The following is a 6,535-nucleotide window of genomic DNA, read 5'->3' as shown; positions in this document are numbered from 1 at the left end:
CAAAGTATTTGAGGTAGGAAGTTGAACTTTTTACAGATTATTTATTGGAATATGGGCTACAACTTATCACAGTGATTTTACAAAATTTTAGTTCAGTTATTAAAGATGATTTTTTTTCAATTGTAATGAAAATTCACAACATTTTTTTGCAATTTTTTATTTATATATTCAAAAATATACAGTTTTTTGGAAAAAGGCTGTGTTAAATTATGCAGAAGGTACTGTGTAGCATTTACTGAAAGTTTGAAACAAATATGTTTGGAAGATCCTTAGAAAACATGTAATTAGTATGAGAAAATAAAAGTTTTGGGAATCGAGCGACAAAGATTGGATTAACATTTTAGTGCATTCCAGGTCCATAGGATGGATTATCTTCATCCTCTGCAAACTCCTCCTCCAGCTTCCTCTTGTTCCTCCTCCTGTTTACTCTTGCTTGTATTTCTAGGCTCTTTACAGCCCTGTCTGCAGCCCGAAGGCGTTCCTTGTCTAAAGCAAGCATCGCTCGTTGTTGTGTTCGTAGATTTTGCTACCATTTTCTTCAGTTGCAGTTACTGCAACACCGTTCCAAAAGGTGGTCATGTATGAAAAGTTATCATATTTCAGTTGTATTTCACTAGCAAGTCCTACGTGCTTTATTATGGAGAGTTCCAGACCAACTTCACTACAATGAATACATCTTACACAGTTTGAAAAAATTCCTTTGAGAACCGACATATCAAATATTTCATTCACGTCCGATTCGCCCATAAAACATTCATAGTTTTCACTCATTGAACCAAGCTTCTTCTGTGAAGTATTTTCTTTCCCACTTTGACTGCTATGGGCAGGAGTACTTGAGAGGTTAGGTTCACTCACTTGGTTATCGTCTTTATTGTTTACAGTAATAACACATACCTTTGGCTTTCCAACATTTCTCCTTTTCTTAAAAGCCTTCAGAGGATTTCTAACAACTTTACTTTTACTCATTATTATACTTCAACAAAACAGAGACTCAAGAAACAGAATTAATTACGAATATTTTCGAGATAACGACAGAGTAAATAAACATGAAACAATCGACAATCACACCAGCGATATATATTGAACCATCACAGGTTAGCCACAACACATACTTTATCTCACATCACTAAAATGTACCTGATGAACACGGACGTTAATAATAACACCATTTGACAGCAGTTTAACAGCGCCACAGTGGGTCACGCCCATGTAGAACACATTTCAAAAAAAATTTAAAAATAGTTGTAGTCTTCGGAATTGAATAAATTATATATCTATTAAAAGGTAATAGTCTGCAGATTCAGAAAACTCAAAAAAGTAAAAATTGAACTTTTCATGATTTTCAGCCTTTCCGGAGCCCCTTAAGTCCCATAGTGCTCAGAGCCATTTTTGACGACCAGAGTTTGGGGCACCCAAAACACTTACCAGATGATAAGCTTTGTTCTCGCACGGGATCAAAGTCTGACGGCTCATCGAGCTGTTCACGAAACCTGTCTACAACCTCCGTCATATTTTCGTTGTTATACATCTGTTCACGGACCCAGATACATGTCACTAAGCGGTCCTCCAAAGCCTCTGGTATCTGTTATTCTTTTTCAGCAAACACGGAAAAGCACACGCACAGCCTTTTTTCTCCATTCCAAGCAGTCGCATAGTGGTCGTGTGGCAATCACTTCGCGATTCAGAAGCAACACTATTGCCATATCAATGATGATGATGGGAGGTTCAAATCTTAAATATCTCAACAGGTGTGACGTGAAGTAACGCAAGAGATACGCCCCCATTTTTAGGCAATTTGATGGTTGTATCAGTGCAATTACGGAAGCTATAAAAATACATATGCGTCACAGGTTGTGTGGTGACTACACTCCGTAATTACGATCTGCTATTACTCCATCTTGTGGATTGTCTTACAGATAGAACTTGATTAATCTGATGATATAGTATAAATCGAAACTCGTAACTAAAGAATGTAGTCACCACACAACCTGTGCCATCCATGTATTTATTACAGCGTCCATACCGCCTCCACTGGTGTGTGGTCAGCGCAGCAGGACACCATGCCCTCCTGATGCACATGATGAGTTATTAGCAGCTGATATTATTCCTGTCATAAGTGCTAGCACAGTACTTTCAAGCGAGCCTTACTAATGACTGAATTTTCGGCTCGTACTCAAAGGATTCCTTGTAAGTCCTTTTCCTTGTGCCTTTGGTCCAGTTTCGATTCCCAGTCCAGTCGCAAAATATCTCCGCCAGGGGAGTGGGCGTTGTGTCGTCTTCATCATCATTTCACCCTCATCGATACATAAGTCGCCGAAGTGACGTCAACTAAAAAGACTTGCACCAGGCCACTGGTCTAACCGACAGGGGACCCTAGCCACATGCACATTTCAGTGCACTATTTTAAAAGCTCTGATAGAACCTTCAAACTTAAAAATCTTACCACACTGTTACACGCATTTAGTTCAGATGTAAAGGAACTTTCTGGCCAACCTGCATAAATTAAACTTAAGGGCAGTTTAGATATAGGCACCTGTCTAGAAGGTTCCGACAACCACATTATGCCTGAGATCTGCCGTGGTATGGAATCCACGAGGTTACAAAAGCTGTGAGGAATAGATCGTTCACCCACGGCTAGGCATTCTCGGAGATTGGTTAGGGTTGGATCCAAGGCGCGAATATACCGCTCGATCGCCCTCCATTCGCACTAAGGGGTCCTCCATGTCTGCCGAGTGGTCCTCACACCATTTTGGAGTGATATGTTGAGGCAATCTTTCTTAAGGTACTCGACGTTCCTGAGGTGTTGTAGATGAACAAATGGATGTACATAATAGATAGGTTCCTGTACCGTGTATCACAATGCAACATACTGTCGTGGATCGACTGATGTGCGGTGAGTAGTCATATATTTTTCATTAACAGCTCGAAAAAGTCGAGCTACGACCATGAAACTTGATGATCATATTGTCTAAATATTCGTCGTTGAATGCGAGACATTTTTCCCAACGACGAATGACTTAACGGATATCTTTGTTGTAGAAGTCTGCACAGTCTCTATTTGGGAAACGTTCCGTCTCGAAAATACCTCACTGTCGTTGGTTGGTTGATTCGGGGGAAGGAACCAAACATTGAGGTCAACGGTCCCATCGGATTACAGAAGAATGGGAAAGGAAGTCGGCCTTGCCCTTCCACAGGAACCATCCCGGCATTTACCTGAAGCCATTTAGAAAAATCAAGGAAAACCTAAATCTGGGTGGCAGGACGCGGGTTTGAACCGTCGTCATCCCGAACGCAAGTCCAGTGTGCTAACCATTGCGCCACCTCGCTCGGTCTGAAAAACCCCATGAGGCAATTACTTCTTTAGACGAGCAAAGAGGAAAAAAATCTATGGATGTCATGTCAGAAGAAAAAGGGCTATGAGGCAGAATTTGGTATCCCAAAGAAACAGGATGTGCGACCGTGTCGGTGAAGAATGAGATGAGACTTCGTCGTGGCTTAAATACTCTCCCTTGGATAAGGTTGTGTGACGCTTCCTGATAACCTCGTCAGGAGGTATAGGCAGTATGCTCTTGCGGCGGCTTTTCTCTTAAGAGGATAATTTGTTTCCGCCATCCCGTGGGATTCGTTCTTCAGAGCGATTCGGGAGGACGATGCTTCAAACCCGCGTACAGCCATCCCGATTTAGCTTTTCCGTGATTTCCTAAATCACTCCGTCGGGTTGTATCCTTCGAAAGACCAGAACCGATTTCTTTCTTTGACTGAATCCGAGCTTGTGCTACGTCTCTAATGACTTCGATGCCGTCTGCACGTTGAACCCTATCTTCCTTCCTTTTTTTTTATTTTCAGCGCGTTGCTTAATCCACGCCTTCCACTGTTTCTTTGTTCTTTGTCTCTAAGTCACGGCATTCGCTCACGGTGATTATGCGTCTAAAGAAGTGAAACGTCCCCTTAGAAAAATTTGTGAATTACTGTTCTGATAAACCTCTTACGTTATTTGATTTTCAAACAGCTGAGCAGAACTGAACGTACTTAGACATTTCTCACTTTACTTATTCTGATCATCACTAAATTGACACACAATATTTTTAGCGCAACGCCATCTGACTTTCAATAATCCCTACAAAAGAATGGCCCTGACTAACATTAACCTATACCTTTCACAAATCACTTACCTCACAAAAATCTTCGTTACTCAAGCTACTGCAATACAGCGAGCGCCACTACTGCCAGCTAAATAAAGGATTCAAACTACTGAAGGAACTAACTACTGATAGGCATAGTTAGCAAATGAAAGAGTTTGATAGAGAACAAACAATGTATTTACCTTAATAGTGTTCAAAAGTCATAATATATATAGCAGTTCATGACATCTAGTCTTACAAATTTCAAAACTCCGCCATTTCTCTCCCGACATCCACCACTGCTGGCGGCTCACTTCCAACTGCGCAACGCTACGCGCTGTTAACATCTAACTGCCCACTACAATAGAGAATTTTTCAACAATGCAGACCAGACACAGACTGCACACAGCACAGCCAGTGATTTTCATACAGAGCGCTACTTGGCGTTACCAATATAAAAACCTAAACAGCCTACTTACATAGCCCCCATGCTCCCCACAAAAAATTTTACAAATTGTTTTGGGCAGTGGCCAATACAGATTTGAAGAATTTTTTCATAATTGCAATAACAAAGATATCCAATGCACACACTTATTGACACTGTTGGTCAAAACCAAAGTTTTCTCACAGTCCATAAAGACAATCCTAATCATTGATCACAGTATTAATTACAATTTTATGCACAAAGTCTGAGCAGTAAAAGAAAATGCACATGGAAGTAGTGGATTTCCATGTAGTCTTGATGAAGTAGTGTTGTCCTTCCAACGGAAAGACAGTGTTGACTCTTGACATGCAGACAGGTAATGGGCCACAACAGAGCAAACTCACAGCAGAGTCAGTCGAGTTTGGAAGAATATTGGTAGGTAGGTCATCACAGAACAGACCACTGTAGTCGTGTTAGAGATTATGGTACTTGTGGGCCACCAGAGGTGCAGACCCACTGCAGTTCTTGTAGAAATAATGGTGTTGGTGAGTCATCAAAGGTGTAGACCCACTGTAGTCCTTGTAGAGATGGCTAGCAGCCATCCGTTGCGACTGTGCAGGTGCACAATCACCATAGAAGAGTCTTGTGGACAATATGAACCACCACTTGTGCACTCACAAATTTTTTTTTGAAATGTCCTTAGAACCAGCAGTGCTGTTATCCAGTCCCTTGCTGAATTATTAACACACATGCAAACACTATCAGTCCCTACTTCTCACATATTATCCATTTACTATGACCAACAGAAATGTGTGCAGTGAAATGTAACTTACAAGTTACTTAATTTGATGAACTGGTGTCAATTACAATTTTATAACATAACAATACGATAACAAAGGTACAAAATACATCATTAAAAACATAATAGTACAGATAACATTTGTAGTAACACAGGCATTACAAAAGAGTAGAACTAAACATATACATCAGTGTTACAGGAAGTATGACATAAGTAAATACATAAAAGGTCAGAATAACTTCCGCAACATCAACTTCACACATGAGCATAAAAACAAAACAGAATAAATAATGTCTAAACATCTTAACAAAGTAAATAACATATTATAAATGCAATTTATTTTTGAGGATAACAGTATTCCTCATCATAGTGAATGTAGCTGAGTATTAGAAAAATTCTACAACATAAGTCTTATCAGATAAACACATAAAGACGGGAAAAACACAAATGCACAAGAGTCCACAAACACATAGCAGAATAGCACAAGAGGAAAGGGCAGGGTTTGTTTTCAGTGTAACATTTGGTACTACAGTCCAACCCAAAACTTCATTCCATAGATCTTTCGTCTTATTTCAACATTTGTTTCCACCAAAAAAAATCCAATCCAAGCATGCTTTCTGTATTTATATGTTCACATATTTCCTACCACATTATTTATTTTCCATTATCTTACCTCATCATCTATTTCCAAGAAAATCCTATCTAAACCTGTTGTCCCTAAACCCTACTTTTTTGTTCATACCCTTTTTCAAAATACTTTTTTGGCCAAACCATTCTCTTATAGCTTCTCGATGCATTTCTTCCAATCCATCACAACTGGTTCTCTTATATAGCCTACCCCATCTTAAGCTAACTTAAATCTACTGAGCTCAGATGCATAAACTAAGGGATGAGGCAGTGCAGCAGCACGAAACAATTAACACAAACAGCAATGACAAAAAAATGCAAATTGGCAAAGCAAGTAGCAGTAAATGTAATAACTTATATCTAAACATCACAAAGGTCAAGCAGAAAAAATATTACAGTAAAAATGGCCATGTTTAATACCTATGTCACATCTTAACACTAGAGTGATGCATCACGAGAACTTAATCTAGCAGATAAGTTACCAAATCGTAAAAAAATTATTTATGCAATTCCTGTGAAGGGAAATGTCTATTTATGTTCCCTCGTTTTCTTGGAAGTAGATCC

This window comes from Schistocerca americana, chromosome 1 (assembly GCF_021461395.2).
Source record: "Schistocerca americana isolate TAMUIC-IGC-003095 chromosome 1, iqSchAmer2.1, whole genome shotgun sequence".
Lineage (NCBI taxonomy): Eukaryota > Metazoa > Arthropoda > Insecta > Orthoptera > Acrididae > Schistocerca > Schistocerca americana.
The sequence above is the reverse complement of the archived record's forward strand: the minus strand, read 5'-3'. Positions refer to the sequence as shown.